Here is a 17,390-nt window from a genome sequence, read left to right on the forward strand (position 1 = left end):
CTTTCTTCCAACATTGCTAAGCGATTCCAGGACACTCCTAAGAACGCATGTCTGCGTATAGAAAGGTGTCATAAACTCGGCAATAATTTTAGAGGCCGGTCACGTCCCGTTATTATGGAGCTCCTTGATTTTCAGGATAAGGTGCTGGTGCTAAAAACTTGCTATATACTTAAAAAAAAACACTAGCTTTTGCGTTTCAGAAGACTTCTCACCTCGGGTTCGCAATATTTGCAAGAAGCTCTGGGAAGTGCCCTGCTCTCATAGGGATAGTGGCTCATCTGTTCAACTTCGATTTGATCATGTATCTTGACAGAGTACGATGCGATTGGGATAGCACATTCAATACTCTCGTCAGATCATCTGCTGGCTCAACTAAACCGGCCGAAACACTTCCTAGGCCCAATTCACATTGACTTCACGGTACTGGCAATAAAATTTCCATTCTATACGTTAATGCCAGAAGCCTTGTCAGCAACTTCTCTCAATTTATTTCCTTGGTCTCGTCTTACTCGCCACATATTATCAGTGTTACTGAGACCTTGTTACATGATGGTGTGCATGATTCTGAGGTAACCCTCCCTGGCTTCAAAGCGGTACGGAGAGGCAGAAAATTCGGGAGGGGAGGCGGTGTTGCTCTATTTCTTCAGTCTCACCTCCACTTTTCTCTACTCCCTGCTCCACCTGACACGAAGTCTTTGTGGTGTGAAGTCCAACTTGAAAATATACATTTGATTATAGGGGTCGTTTACCGGCCGCCTGGTTCAAATATTGAGTATTTACACAATCTAAGTGAATTTTGCAGAGTAATAATACTTCTTCATCGAATGTTATCTGCATGGGCGATTTTAATGCTCCTGGTGTTGATTGGTCTTCTATGAAAGCGAGTGGACACGAAGTAGCTATGGGACGGGAATTGGTCCACATTTCATTGTCGTGTGAACTGCACCATATCGTTGAGATTTCACTCGGCAAACTTCAGTCCTTGATCTCGTTTTTCTTACTATATCTCTTTTTAATGCCGATTATGAATGTGGTGTTATTGATGGACTATCTGACCACAATGCTGTGTTAATTTCAGTTTCAGGCATCGTCCCTAATCCCGCTATATCTACTGCTCATTTCCTGACTTTAACCGCGCTGATGATTTGGCAATAACAGACACCCTATGCGATTCTTTTGATGAGTTTGAACTAATAAGCACCACTAGCGATACTAATACCTTGACAAGTTACTTCGAAAATCTTGTCAATAAGTCTATCAACCATTTTCTTCCTTAAAAAAAAACACTGAAATTCCTTGGATGACTAAGGACATTTTGCATTCAGCACGTCGTGAGGCTAGGTTACGTCGATCAAAACGCTCTGGCGACTCAACAAAATTCATGCATTTCTGTAGCGCTAAAAAGGAACTTTGTTCTAAAATGGTTGCTGCAAAAGAATTTATTACAAGGTAGGATTGCCGAAATTAATGAAGACAAATCCCCGTAAGTTTTGGAAAGCTATCCTACCATCTGGGTCACCCTCGGACACGTTGATAATTAACAGTGTTACAATTTCTGATACGCAGACAATAGCTTCTTCTTTCAACACCTACTTCCACTCTGCCTTTAGGACTGATAATTCGCTAATTCCTGTTTTTGATTCTGAACCATACTCTCCAATCGACGATGTATCACTGTCTCCTGAGGGTGTACTTAAAATCCTAAACTAGACACCAAGAAATCATGTGGTCCTGACGGTATCTCGACTGTTTTTCTCGTTCGATACTCTCTTTGGTGCAGCGAATATCTAACAATTATATTTAGAAAAAATATCACAACCGCCACCCTTTCTAACTCGTGGAAATTGCTTCAATTCTCCCCTTATTTATGGCAACGTTCAATTATTATCTAACTATAGGCCCATCTTCTTAACAACAAAGTCATGTAAATTGCTCGAACACATAATCTTTAAACATATTATGGAATTTCTTGAAACTAACAAAATTTTATGCACTTTCCAGCATGGTTTTAGACGTGGCCTCCGCACTATAACACAACTTACAGAATTCATTCACGACATCAGAAGCTCTTTAGACATAGGTGACCAGATTGATGCTATTATTATAGACATTGCAAAGACCTTCGACACTGTCTCACACCCTCAACTTATGCACAAGCTGTTCGCTATACTAAAAAAATCCATCCTGAGTTGTCTGGATATCGGACTTCCTTTCACAGCACTCACAATATGTACGTTTCAACTCTACTAACTCCCCATTGATGCCTGTTTCATCAGGTGTTCCCCAAGGCTCAATAATGGGTCTTATTTTATTCCTGCTTTATAGTAATGATCTCCCCTTACACACCTCAGTTAAAATACGACTTTTTGCAGACGATTGCATTTTATATCATACAACTAAGTCTCCAACTGATCATGTTGTCCTTAACAATTCTTTCTCTGGCTTCTGTAACTGGTCCAAAGCATGGCAAATGAATATAAACTTTTCCAAATTTGTCTCCATGTCCTTTACACGACGCTCATGCCCTTCCTTCTTTTCCTATGCATTGAATATTATTACTTTAAGTAGAGTGTTCGAATTCAAATATTTATGTATCCTACTAACACACAATTTGTCATGGTCGAAAAACATTGATGTCACCTGTAATGAGGTCCTTAAAAGACTAGGTTACTTGCATCGTACACTGCGTCTTGCTCCTCAAGAAACTGAACTTCTAACATATAATACACTCATTCGCCCCATCCTCGAATATGGCTGCGTTGTATGGAATCCATACAGGCACTGTGACGTCAAGAAACTAGAATCAGTGGAAAAAAAGGCAGTGCGTTTTGTTTGTAGGAGATATAACAAAGACTTTCGGCGCCTAACTCTCTTCCCCTACTTGGTCTCACTACTCTTGCAGAGCGTCGCAAACTTGAATGCCCAAAATTCCTTCACATGTTAATCAATTCTCCTCGTCTCTCCTCTCTAGATAACTATTTGACCTTTTCCAAACTCACATCTACGAGGAGCCACCACGCTCTAAATATCTCAATCTTTTTTTCCCGCACTGATTCCTTTAAATACAGCTTTTTTCCATCAACAATGGAAATATGAAATTATCGGGCAACATCCGTTCAATACCACTGAAACAATTCATGCAAGCATGGTTTATAAACGTTTGTACGTTTGTTGTTCATCTCACTCCTGCAATATCCTTATTGAGCCTGCAGGATGTACAAATAAATAAATAAATAAATAAATAAATAAATAAATAAATAAATAAATAAATAAATAAATAAATAAATAAATAAATAAATAAAATTCCGTGTCCACATTCTTGATCCACTTATATTTGTGCGCTTTCCAGCCACTTCTTTTAATACAGGTTCCTTAGTATTTCTTCAAAAGTATTCTTGCTCTGCGCTTGTCTGTCTTAAAAGCCCATGTTATCTAAAGCCCCTTAATTTTATCTTCCACTGCCTCATTTCTGGTTTTGCCCTAGACACCCAAGGCCAGTCGGTCCACTTGCCTCTAGTGAAACTGCAACCCTGACATGATTTCTGATTGATAGGAAAGGATTGCATTTGCGAACGTTAGCTCCGTCACCATTACACTTTTGCAAATTCCTCGCACCACCTCGAATTTATTGTAACCCCAAGGGGCTCTATGTTTCATTATTGCTTCATTCCGCTCCCCTTTCATGTTTAGGTTATCTTAGTGGATGCTTGAGTATCTATTTCCTTCAATAATTTATAGCTATATTAGTTAGTTCCTTTAATTATAATTATTTTATTTATAGCTAGTTTATTCACAGCACTTATTATAAGCTATTTATATTGCTTGACAAAGGGTATCATTTCCTGTTGAATTGATACCACGTACCTACTCGACCCTTCATTTAAGGTCATAATTCCCCATTTCTCTGAGATAATCTTAAGACCTAGATTCGTCGCTGCATTGCTACTTATATTTGCACGTCTCTGTAAATCGCTTGAATTGTCCGCTGATAGCACTATGTCATCTGCATACATAAACTCACACCCCTTCTGTTGCGTGTTTTGCCCATTGCGGGTGTAAGATGATCAAAACTTCATTAACTGCTTTCGTCTTTCTATGCCCTTAACATATACGCGAAAAAACAATGGAAACAGAGGACACCCTTTCTTCAGTCCACGGTGAATTTGCACAACTTCATAGCATTTCCGGCCTTCCCATAAGATTCCATCTGTACACGCTGCTCCCTCTAGCGGCGCTGTCGAGAAGCCCACGCGTTGCCTTCGAGAGGCGTGGTGCGTCGGTGCGTTCGAACGCTTAGCATCGTTTCCTCACTGGCCATATAGTCAGTGGTACTCAACCAAGTTGGCGTGAACGAGGTTCATTGAAGAGCGGCACGTAGCCAGTGCATTCATTTGGCAGCTCGCCAAAGTGTCACGCCGCTGTTCTTGGGGAACAACCCGGCTGAAGTGGGTTTGATACCGCCCACCACGTGAGACATAAAGGTGTTCTTTTGTTATTGAACAGGTCGGGGAAGACGGCTGGATCTGCATAGGATCGCATTGTAAAAAGTGTATGAAGCAGCCTAAAAATGTGGGGGACGCCTAAGCTTCGCCTTCACGAGTGGAACACATGAGCATTCAAAGATCCCTGACTGCTTGTGACGCCTCCCAGCAACTGCAGCTCTCTTGCGGATGTGCGGGGGCTAGTGAAATCCGGATGGTATTGCTGCAAGGAACCGAACGGGCCACGCTGCTTTATGAATGGTAGAAACACTGGAAAAGGGGTTTGTGTTTGGATTTCCGCGTAACAGAAGTATGTTTTCTGGTACATTCAAATTACAGCCCGACGCTATTAAGGCTGTAGGTTGCGTTTAGGTCGTGCTTGACGATTTTTCTGACGCACTTTACTTTGAGGAATTCGATTAGTTCAGTAACGCCTCTGCACCACGCTAAGGGCCTGCGTGGTTGTGGTTCGGAATTCTGTGTCGTGAAACGACTTCCGACGCCACGACCAGATTTCTTGCGACACGGGGCCCTTAACGCTATCGCATTAAAACTGGTAATTGCCTTAATATTTTGTCCTATTTCATTAAACAGGGCTCTTGCGGAGGTTGTGAAAATATAGGCAACGGGCCACAACAGGGGAGGCAGAACTCGGGTCCGTTGGAGACACGCCTTTGTAACATCTGAGTAGTGCGTGTAAACGAATAGCAAGTGCGTGCTGTCGATCGAGGCTTTGGGGGGTGGAGGAGGGTTTGGGAAAGACTGCTGTCTTCCTCCCCCGCCGCCCTCTCCCGCTATGGTGACTGTAGGAGAGGGCTCAAGCACCGCTACAGATGTTCTGGGTAACGACGGCTCCGCTCTCTATAGAATCACGCAGTGAAACAACGAACGCTACCTAAATGTCCTCACTGCAACAAATGTACGCTTTCAAGTACATCATTGCGTTAATAAAGCCAACAGCTCCCTGGAGGCGTTCGGCTATTCGCTTACGTTGTATATCATCGTCGGTGGTTTCTGTACAATTTTTATACACCGTTGCTGAGGTGCGTGTTTGCTGTTACGCGTCTGTGATTACCTGGCTCTCGTTTACACTTTACGCGTGAGCGTTTACGCTCTAACGCTTCTGTAGGTATAATTGGTAGAAGCTTCGTTGCAAATTGCATGCGGTCTGAAAGTTGTTCTGCTGCGATGGGCGCGAGAACGTGGAGAGCAATGCTTCATAGAACTTCCTCATAGTTGGTTTAGTGGATATTCCTTTTGACCAGCTTGTTATCCAAATTGTAAGCTATGTATAGCAGTCATAACGACAACCGCCACATGTTCCAATGGGTAAGCTCACAATATACTGGCTTAGAAACGCAGCGTTATCAATAAATGCAATCTATTCTCGACGCATCGCATGCCTTCAACTTACAGTGGTACACCAACAGTAAAGCCGGGACCGAAATCCTCTTGGGACACTGCACGCACCCCGACACGGTTCCCCGTGAAAACGGACAGCGCACGCGGCCACTGCAGCGTTAGCGCAGCCAATCGAAATCCAGGGCTGGGGCCGAGATTGATACTCCCGGTGGAGAGGAACTCTGTCCGCGAGAGAACGAGCGGATTTTGCTGCAATTTACTTTTCGTGTGCTGTGCTCGCCTCGCCGACGGCGCACTTCCAGTCAACGAATGCTTGGGCGCTGTTTTATACCTGTGGCATGTAATGGCCTCCATCATGTAGCACTCAGCTTTGTGGATGGAGGCGGCAAGTTGTCGGTGTTGTTGCAGGCTTCTGCCAATTGCGAGCTGCGTGTCCCGCATGACGATCGACGCAATCGCCAGGCAGCTGCCGCGTCCAGCAATGAGCGCAGCTAGTTGCTTCAAAACTTTTTTTTCGGATCGCTGAAAATGTCGCGGCGCGCGAGCGCTCAATCACGTGGAGCTTTTCGTATTTCGCGCGCCGCACGTAAAGAGCGGAAGATATAGTTACGCATGAACAGTTGTCAGGTAAACGAGCAGTCACAATGGTGATTTCAGATATACAGAAGTAGAACTGAAAGAGAATGCATGATAACAGTTACAAAAGAAGGAAAAGAACTGCCAAGATAGAACCTAAGATGACATCACAACAGAAACGCGAAGGCTGTGCTGGCCTTAATGCTTACACCGGAACTGAAGGCGGTGGTTTTATACGTCGACTGTACTAACATATAATAATGTTAAACGAGGTATAGGCGAGAAAAATTAAAAGTTGTCTTACACAAAGAAGAAAAAGAAACGAAAAAGAGACGCGCGCGAGAGTTATGCGTGTCCGCAGTGATGCAGTGCGCACCGTATATAGCAAATGATGATCGCACGACCTCTCCTGTGTACCGCATCGCACCGCGCGCAGCGTCAGTGAGCATCCATCGTGCGCAAGTCCATCCGATTGGAAACAGAGAGCATGCAGGGAGCCCCTGCCATACCTGAAGCGGAACATTCGTTACTCCTTTGCTGCTAATGAGAACCGTTAATCAGTGACTCGTTAGATGCGCACGGTCCTTCGAGTCCTTCCCGGTTAATTGAACCATTTGTCTGGCCTCGACTGACGGCGGGTCTGCCATGCTTGTGCGCCCGCACCACATGAATGCGCTTCGTGGCGTTCATTCGGCCTCCTCTTCGCTGACGTAAGAGCAGCACGAAAGTTCCTACCGGAGAGACAAAAAAAAAGAAAGGGGGCGGAAAAGTGGAGAAGTTTAAAGCAACGAGGAGCAGCATAATTAGAAGCGCACCGCCCCGTCCATGCACGAGGGGAGAGAGCGAAGTCTCGGTGGCGCGAACGGCGTCCCTCCTTTCGCGATGCGCGCGCTTTTCATGTTTATCGAAGGGAGCTCATGTTTGCAAATCGTTTGTTATCGACAGTTCCCCTCGGCAGGGAAATTAATGATCTCATTTCTCACAATTCATTGCTCCTCGCATGGGCAGCTTGCCAAAGTAGCACATTCCTCTTAAAGGTGTTCTTTTTCGGTCTGTCACGCTGTTGTTTATTACCTACGACAAAACGGCAAGTTACGATGCTGACGAGCCTGCCGATGCTGAGTCGCAGCCAAAAATAAATAAATAGAGCTGTGAGCAAGACAGAAGCAACGAAAACCTTCAAAATGGTTAAAGTTCAATTTCGCTGATAACAATTACGCGCTAAGAATGATACATTAAGTTACTAACATTTACAAGTCATACCCAATCGAAGCCAGAGCAAGACCGCGGTAACAGGCAGGCTAGCCACCAATCATGGTGAAATTCACAACCAAGAGCTTAACCTGTCACTGACGCGAGAAAGTCTTCAGAATCACCAGAGGGTGATTATATTGTTATGGCGCCACCAGGAGTGGCGCCAGTCAGAAGACGACTTGACGTGTATATGTGGAATCGGTCTCGACAGCCATTTTGTTCGTGCCTCGTTGTCTCTCTCGTTGACATTGCAAATACATTTTGATATGTGACTTCCGCAACGTAATAAATTCATGAGAGGTGCGGGGTACCCACGAGAAACAGGAGCGCCGCAGTAGTCGTCACCTCGGACTGGACAACATGACGGGCTAATTAGGACCTGACATGGCGCGGCCCACATCAACGCCTACAATCCCGATGGTTGTGCTGGCTCAGCCGCGGGATCCAGGAAAGTTCTGCGCCAGCGACCACCTCGGCGTTGAAGACTGGATCGCCACGTATGAGTGTGTAAGTGGCCACAACTAATGGGATACCATGATTATGTTGGCTAACTTCGTCTTCCACCTACAAGGCACGGCGAAGGTGTGGAATGACAACCACGAGGAAAAGCTTAACGGTTGGGACACGCGCAAACAGAAGCTGAGGGACTTGTTCGGCCGTCCCGCAGGGCGGAAGAGCACCGCCAAAAAAGAACTAGCAACCACAACGACCAGGCGTCCACAAAACCATACGTGTCTTACACCCAGGACGTGCCATGCCTCTGCGCCATGAGGCCGACAGCGATATGGCTCAGTCAGACAAGGTTGAGCATGTACTGAAGGGGATCGCTGACGACGCTTTCAACCTGCTCATGTGCAAAAACTGTGAAACAGTACAGGACGTCATAAAAGAGTGTCAACGCTTTCAGCAGGCCAGGGGCCGCCGCATTGCAACGCCGTTCGTACGTCTGCCGGACACAGCTGCGACATCCTCATGTGACGACAGGCTAGAAGTGCAGCGACCATCAACAACAGATGACCTGACGCAGATAGTGCAACGAGAACTTGAAGCCATGGCTCCTGCAGTCTTTTCTATCCCGACAGTGAGCCGAACAACTTGCCTACATCACCATTTGTGAAGGCAATAGCCCGCGAAGAACTCGCTAATCTTGGAGTTCATTCTGCATGTGTCGTTGCCGCCCCACAGCTGTTTCATGCTCCAGGTCCATCGACTGGTCCGTACTATCCTGCACGCTACCGAAGTCCAACCGAGTGGCGAACTGCAGAAGATCGGCCAATCTGTTTTGCCTGTCGGCGTATCGGTCCCGTTGCTCGCCATTGTATAAACCGTACTGTCTCTTCCCCTTTTCGACCACCATTCACCAGTTATTATCGCCCCGAATAGAGCGAGCGTCGTTACCAGCCTCCGTTGGCCCCGCAACAGCCAAACAATGACGCTCGTGCTTCTTGGAATAGTCCCTCGTCGTCATTCCCACGTCGCCAGTCCCGCTTGCGACCAGCTCGTTGACCATCGTCTCTATCGCCGCAGGCTCGTCTCCCACTGTGTTTGCCGTTTTGTAACAATGCCCTTACGATGTTATACTCGGCTTATAATTTTGATCGACCCATTCAGCCTTCTTTGATTGCGCGTCTAGTGTCATTCAGTTTGGACTGCTCCATGGTTGCTATAATCCACCAGTTACACTACTACGGTTATGCTCTAAGACATTCGCCTGTCGCGTCAAGCCACTATACGTACGTCATTCTACTGTCGTTTCCATTTGTTCCTGACGGCGTCTATGTACTATGTCATACCGCTGATATATTGCTTGAAAGAAATTTGGCCGTTTCCTATACAGTGCTCGCTGTTACAGGCAATCAGGCTTCGCTACCTCTCCTTAATATTGACCCCTTGACTCAAGTTCTTCCCAGAGGCATGTCTTTCGGCGACATCTCGCCTGTGGACGATTGCGAGATAACGGATATTGACGCCGAAATTCCGTCGCCCTCTATAGGAACCTCCGATTCACCAATTCTCACAGACAAACTTAGCAAAATGATTGCACCTGATCTTCTTCCGGCACAATCTGCTGACTTCCACCGTCTCTTTGAAACCTACAGCGACATTTTTGACCTTGAGGCCCGCCCTTTAGCACAGACATCGGGGGTCACCCATCGTATTTACACCGGAGACGTGAATCCGATACGCCGCAGCCCGTACCATGTTTCACATGCTGAAGGACAAGTGATATAGCACGAGAAGTCGATAAGATGTTGAGTAAAGGCATTATCGAGCCATCTTGCAGTCCGTGAGCGTCCCCTGCTGTCCTTTCCAAGAAAAAGGACGGAAGTTTGCGCTTTTGTCTGGATTACAGATACCTCAACAATATCCCACGAAAGGATGTCTACCCCTTGCTACGTATTGGTGATGACTGCTTGCACGGAGCCAAGTACTTTTCAACGGTAGACCTCCGATCAGGCTATTGGCTAATCTCGGTAGATGACATGGACCGTGAGAAAACTTCCTTTGTAACATCTTATGGCATCTACCAATTCAAGGTTATGCCGTTCGGCCTTTCTAATACGCCGGCAACCTTCGAAAGAATGATGGATTCCTTACTTCGCGGCTATAAACGGTCAACATGTCTGTGTCATCTAGCCGATGTCAGTCTTTTCACCAACTTTCTCGAGTCATCTAACGCGTCTATCGGCTATTCTTGGTGTTTTTTGACGCGCCGGCCTGCAGATGAATCCATACAAGTGCCACTTTGGACGTCGTCAAATTACCGTTTTTGACCATCTTGTCAGTGCTGTTGTGCCATTACCACAAGCCCGGATTCCGAATCTGCAAGATGCAGAATTTATCCTGCGAGCGCCCAAATTCTCCCTTGAAAAGTCAAGATGCTGAGCCGTCAAGCAGCGGTGTCCTGCGGGAGCAGCATCGGCAGGCAACGTGTTCAGGCGTGTCAGCGAGTGCCAGACAGCCCGGCGCCGCACCTCCCTTTGCCTGGAGGTCACCGCGCGCGCGAACTTTGAACCGGGTGGCCAGCGCGGTCGCTGGTTGGACCCCTCGGACGACCGTCCAGTGCTGACTTTGTGTTGGGCCGTTTGAGTGACAATGGTTCCTCGGGGATTATAAAAGACGCGACACGCCGCCTGAAAAACAGGATCCGCCGACCCACCGGGAGACTGTGTCGCTCCCGACTGGGGTGAGATGTGTCACGCGTTTTCGCCGGACGTCGCCGTGCGGGAACAGTCGCGTTTGTGTGAGCTCTCGGCCCCAGTGCCGATCCGATCTTGTCCTGTACAATGACCTGTATATAATGTATAAAATCCCTTTCGTTATTCTCATCGACGCCTGGCTCGGAGTCTTCGCTACCAACGCTCTGTCACGAAACGGGTGACGAGCGCTACGGGACCACAAAGTCGTAATAGTGGTGCAGCGGTGCAAAGTCGTAACAGTGCTCCCGGCGTTCAACCTGACCCTGATACAATTCTCGCTGTCTAGAACTTACCTGTTCCGTCTTCGCCGTAGACGTAAGAAGCTTTGTTGGGCTATGCTCGCATTTCCGTCATTTTAGCAAGATTTCCGCCGAAGCCGCTCGCCCACTCACCGACTTACTTAAGAAGGATGTGGCTTTCTCATGGGGCCTTGCTCAAATAAAAGGGATCTCCGCCCTCGGGCACTTGCAGACGGCTCCCCATTGCTGGCTCAATATGATCCATCTGCCGCCAATGAACTTCACATGGACGCCAGTGGCCATGGAATTGGGGAATACGCCAGCCGACTCCTCTCACCCACCGAGAGGAATTTTTCAACTACCGAACGCGAGTGCCAGGCGTTAGTTTGAGTAGTTGCCAAATTCCGCCCCTACATGCAAGGCCACACATTTTCCGTGGTTACCGATCACCACGCCTTGTGCTGGCTGACCCCACTGGACGATTGGGTAGATGGGCGCTATGGCTCCAAGAATATTCATTTGCTGTATTATAGAAGTCAGGCCGTTTGCACAAGAACGCCGGCTGCCTCTCCCGTCATCATGTCGACCACCCTGAATATGATGCGCATGACACCGACGGTCATTTCTGATCTGCACGACATCCGCACTGAACAACGGCGTTATGACTGCTTACGTGTTCTCATCGATCATCTCAATTCTAGGCATTCGGAGCCCAAGCTGTGCATATTCGTGCTCCGCGACGACGACCTATACCGTCGCAGCTTACGCCCTGAATGACCAGAATTGCTACTAGTTTTACCATGCTATCTCCGGACATCAGTTCTTGAGTAGTTGCATGATGCCCCTACTGCAAGCCACCTCGGCGTTTCGCGTACTTACGAACGCGTACGGCGCCGCTTCTATACTGGCCATGCCTGTACCCCTCTGTGCACCGCTACGTTGCAGCCTGTGCGCTCTGTCAGCACCGCAAAATATTTGCTGTGCTCCCAGTTGGACGCCTTCACTCCATCGATGTACCCTAAGAACTATTCTTTCGTGTCGGTCTCGATCTTCTCGGCCTTTTTCCGACGTCGAGATCTGGCAATAAGTGGGTCGTTGTCGCGACTGATTACGCGACCCGATACCGCGATCACGCGAGCTTTGCGCACAAGCTGTGCAACTGAAGTGGCAGATTTTCTTTTACATGACGTCATACTCCACCACGGCGCACCCCGGCGGCTCCTCCGTGATCGCGGCCGCACCTTCTCGTCCAGAATAGTTGAAGACCTACTTCGCTCCTGTTCTGCCAAGCACAAGCCTTCAACTGCCTATAATACCCGCTGACAAACGGATTGATGGAGCGGCTCAATCGCACGTTGACAGAAATGCTGTCTATGTACGTTTCTGACGACAAGTGATTGGGACAGCACTTTACCCTTCGTGGCCTTCGCCTTTAATTCGTCCCGTCACGAGACCACTGGCTTTTCACCCTTTCACCTTCTTTTCGGCACCCTTCTCTGCCCTTTGACGCATTGCTTCGTTCCTCGACGGACATTGCCACTGAATATGCTCAAGACGTCTTCGTCCGGGCTCACAAGGCACGCCAGATTGCCGGCTCCCGGCTCACTGAGTCTCAGGCTGCGCAGAAGATCCGGTAAGACAGCCGACACGTGGTCACTCTATTTCCTCCTGGTGCACCATTTCGCCGCGTCGGCTTGCCTGAAAAGCTGCTGCCGCGCTACTCAGGGCCCCACACGATATTGCGTCAGCTGGTGATGTGAACTACGAGATCGCTCCACGGAACTTGCGTGTCGCGACGGTCGTTGTTCACGCGTCCCGGGTGAAGTCCTACTTTGCAGCGAGTTCACCCCCATTATAATTAGCGCCGAGACGGCGCCTTTACAGCCGGGGGACATGTTACGGCGCGACCAGGAGTGGGGTCAGTCAGAAGCCGATTTGACGTGTAGAAGTGGAATCGGTCTCAACAACCATCTTGTTTATGCGTCGGTGTGTCTCCTGTATGTATATATATATATATATATATATATATATATATATATATATATATATATATATATATATATATATATATATATGATCATAATATGAGAAGCCAACAAACAAAGACGCGAAGGACAAGATAGGGTAAATAACTTGTACTCATTAATTGAATTAAAGACATGATAAATTAATGGAAATTAAAGTGGCTGAAAAAACAACTTGCCGCAGGTGGGGAACGATCCCACGTCTTCGCATTACGCGTGCGATGCTCTAACCAATTGAGCAACCACGGCTCTATTTCGATCTCCATCCACTTTCTTGGGTATTTATGTTTTACTGTACTACAACTAACCTTGCGAGTGTTAGCCAGCGCCACCACTCACAAATCTTAGCGGCGGATGTGGAATATCATTATGAAGGATATTCCTTATCCTTATCAAGAATGTAGAAAGTACACGATCTTTTTGGATGGCCAGTTGCCTTCATCCAAAAAGATATGCTAATATAAACTTTTCCGAATACAAATTTCATATGGAGTAGCCAAACGCAGGCGCATATATAAGCAGAAATATTTCTTTCGGTACAAAGCTACCGCGCCCGTACCTATTAGTGCAAGAATTCAATACAACAGTCAATGACAAGTGACAAAATTTAAACACATCATAACTAATTATAAAAAAAGTGCACGTATAACTTCTCAACAACTAAGAGCCTGGTTACAAACAAGGTTTCTAACAATGAAGGACTGCTGTATGGCCAGCTTACCGAAAAGACAAGAAAATGGTTACCGTAAGAAGGTCAGAAGTTGTGATAAAGAAAAAAAAAGAGATAAAGCAAGCAAGCAAGAAAGAAAGATATAAACAAGACAAGTTACTGAAGGACTTGCGTGCCGTATCCACATTTAAATGTGTACAACCTCGCGGGTTGTAGCGTGAAAGAAAAAAGAAGATATTCCAAAATGACTTCTTCTTGGGCAAGTTGGTGCTTAGATTTCCTAGGTATACTTGAATGTGGCGCGAAATAAATTTCGTCAGAAGGGGACAGAAGAAATGAGACAGTGAAGCAAGCGCGACTGTCTTCTTTTCTCTGTCCCCTTTTCCCGAAATGCATTTGGCGCCACAATCAAGCATAACCAGGAAAATAAAAAAAGAACTACTAGATGATTTGACTGCCAAAACACTACATAGTGGTCTATCAATCGAAATCTCAGGTTGCCGCATAGCCTTCCGCTTCGAAACCGCAAACATAGCTTGCATTGCCATTCCTTCTTTTCTTTTTTGGGGGGGGGGGGGGTGGGGGAGGGGCGGTGCCTCGGAAGCTTTTTGTCGTTTTGTCACTTCTTATAATTTCTGATACTTTGTGTAGCAGATGGAGAACGGTGGCTATATTTTAACCTTCGGTTGTTGCGAAATATGTGCTTACCTTTGAATATGCCAAAATATTGTTTTTTTTTAATGAGCATACGAATCGTTAGCGTACATGTAGTATTCGATTCGTATTACAAAATTCGAATATTCGACCATCCCTAAAAACATTAATAATGATGTACGTAATAAAGAAACGACAGAACTCGAGTCCCTTTCCAGAGTCCCAGTCGAAGTGGGTGAACTGTAAAAAATTTATCAACAAGTGAGGGAAAGAAGCCGCACTCGAAAATGCAAGTGAAAAGATTTTTGACGAAGCAGTATGGTATAGTGAATGCATGAGATCAGAATGAAGGACAGATGTGCAGCAAAAGATAAATAGGGCAACGTTATTCGCGATTTCATAGATACGAGGGCAGCAGAGGAGTCATGTACTGAGTTCTAGACATCCAGAACAGCCTCGTCGCGTTTAGGTGCAGTTACAGATAAGAAGTAAATTCCCGTCCCTAAATAGGATGAAGTAGTCATGACAGTGCAAGACACGACCAGTACAAGCGCAGCAGATAATTAATTAACCAGAGTTCTTATAAAAATATATCATATGTAGTTGAAAGCTTGTTATCCTTTATACATACTGCCTCATCACTTAAAGATGGCAAAGGTTTGTAACATTTCCAACCTAATATTAATCCATTAGAAGGGAGGCGTTAACGATATATAGGATTATAAATGGAGTTCGGTTCAGCAGAGGTGCCAACTGCCATGGAAACACTGCGAGTCAAGTCGTAGAGTAGATGAGCCATGAGTGGCTATCTTAGAACTTATCTACAAATATTGCACAGATAGTTTAATTATTCACAAGAAGAGCTGGAAAATTCCGTAGTATGGAGTCACACAACGAGACATAATCTTTTCAAACTTATTTACCGCATACATACAGCATAGCAGGGTAGATTGAGAAGGATAAGGTGCAATGATCGGCGGGGAATATTGCAGTTACTTGCGGTTTGCGAATGACAATGTCATGTTTGAAAATGCCGGAGTTGACCTGCGACAAATGATTTACGATTAGAACCGGCAAAACCTAACACCAGGTTGAGGATTGATTTATAATATTGCAACCCGACCATGAGAATGAATATTCCAGACAAATAAAAACGGAAGCACATATGATATGGCAGGTGCTGCCCACTAGTGAAAGGCATCTTAACGAGATCCTCGAAAATCAGCAAACTTGAGCAATTCTTTCGACCCTGAAATCGTTTACTTCTAATAGTATAGGTCATGTAATGCGTGCAGCGTAAGTGGTGATCTCTTAGAGCTACAGAGTGGGTACCAAAGTAAGGAAGATGCAGGTCAGCTGTGGCAGCTTGTAAGGTAGTGTGATGAGACTTGAAAATTTGGAAGCGTACGACTAAGTCAGCTGGCGCAATACAGGGGTCATTGAAGATTACAATAAAAAGAGCTTCGTCCCGCAACGGACATAAAATATGCTGATGATGACGTGGTGAATACAATGATTGCCCTTACCTTGTCGTCTTTGTATATTTATCAGCAACCCTCTTTCTGCAACGACAATGAATGCGTTGAGAACATGTGCGATAAGTTAAAGAATGAGTTTATACGGCAGAGTGTGTGACACAGGCTACTGTTTTCTGCCTTAGTGCACTCATTGGGTATATGCCGAAATGATTTTGTCGCACACTCTGTGCCAGTGTACAGTAGAACTCTGGCTTCGTTGCTGTGTGCATGCTCTTTTCTCCCCCCCCCCTATAACAGTTTCATCGTATAACAGCAAAATAAAAACAATCTCTACGGGACCACATTCTTCTTAGGCTGCAGCTATAATGACACTGCACCTTTTTTTCTTCGCAAGATTCTTTCGGCCACAAGGTACCGTTCCATGTGGTTGGACTTCCGTCATCGCCCTTTCTTATCGATCCTCTTCCTCTTCATCTGTTCAGAAGATATGCTAGCACAATAAATGTTCGTGCCCTATACTCCTTCTCGGATGATTAAGATTAACATACAACTACAGAAGATAACAGAACTGTCGCCACAAATTTCACTCGCACTTATTCCAAATGTCGCCGCAAATTTTACTCACAGTCATATTATTCAAAATACACAGCATCCTTAGAGGAAAATTAGCATACAACTACTTAATGAAGCTTTTACACGCATTTACTCAGACATAGCTCGGAAGTAAACAATCACAATACCATGTAATAAGAAGCCAACAATCAATGACATCAAGGACAACTTGTACTTACTTGTACTTACTAATTGAATTAAAGAAATGATGAATTACTGGAAATGAAAGCGGATGAAAAAACAACTTGCCGCAGGTGGGGAACGACCCCACCTCTTCGCATTACGCGTGCGATGCTCTACCAATTGAGCTACCGCGGCGCCGTTTTCCCATCCACTTTGCTGGGTATTTATGCTTTAATACAAGAACTAATCCTGGGAGTGTTAGCCGCCGCCATGTCATACGAATTTATACGAGCAGGACATATGTTCCAGAGACATTTATAGGAAAGGTCGAGAAAAGAAACGAAAAAGTTAAATATACGAAAACAAATATGCAGAGTCTTGTGCACGACGACGTGAATATTAGCAAACACACTGTCTCGCTTGGCACGGAACTATAGTAACGCGAACACGAACGTTGCCGTAACATTTGTTTGCAGTACATAAAGCAACAAGCAGGAGTCTTCGAAACTTTCAGCCTGACAGGACCACGCACCAGTCGATGTCTGCAGCGCTCCCTGGACACGCGAGAGCATTTCTTCGTCGACCTCTCGCTTCCTCGGTCTGGGCGACGATAGTGCGTCCCACGTGAGTTACATAGGGCGCCCGGTAACGTATGCGTTTTTCATTACACGACTGGCACATACGCTTCGGCACGAAGCCCGTGTGGGTGAGAGGTTG

General features: G+C 46.0%; 2 non-coding genes across 2 annotated transcripts; both read right to left on the minus strand.

The window, feature by feature from the left end:
- Positions 1–13,312: 13,312 nt before the first annotated feature.
- TRNAT-CGU (transfer RNA threonine (anticodon CGU)) lies at positions 13,313–13,385 on the minus strand. Its single transcript has one exon. It is a non-coding gene; the product is annotated as a tRNA-Thr (tRNA).
- Positions 13,386–16,796: 3,411 nt separating this feature from the next.
- On the minus strand, positions 16,797–16,868 carry TRNAT-CGU (transfer RNA threonine (anticodon CGU)). Its single transcript has one exon. It is a non-coding gene; the product is annotated as a tRNA-Thr (tRNA).
- Between the last annotated feature and the right edge of the window lie 522 nt (positions 16,869–17,390).

This window comes from Dermacentor albipictus, chromosome 1, assembly GCF_038994185.2.
Source record: "Dermacentor albipictus isolate Rhodes 1998 colony chromosome 1, USDA_Dalb.pri_finalv2, whole genome shotgun sequence".
Taxonomy (NCBI): Eukaryota; Metazoa; Arthropoda; class Arachnida; order Ixodida; family Ixodidae; genus Dermacentor; species Dermacentor albipictus.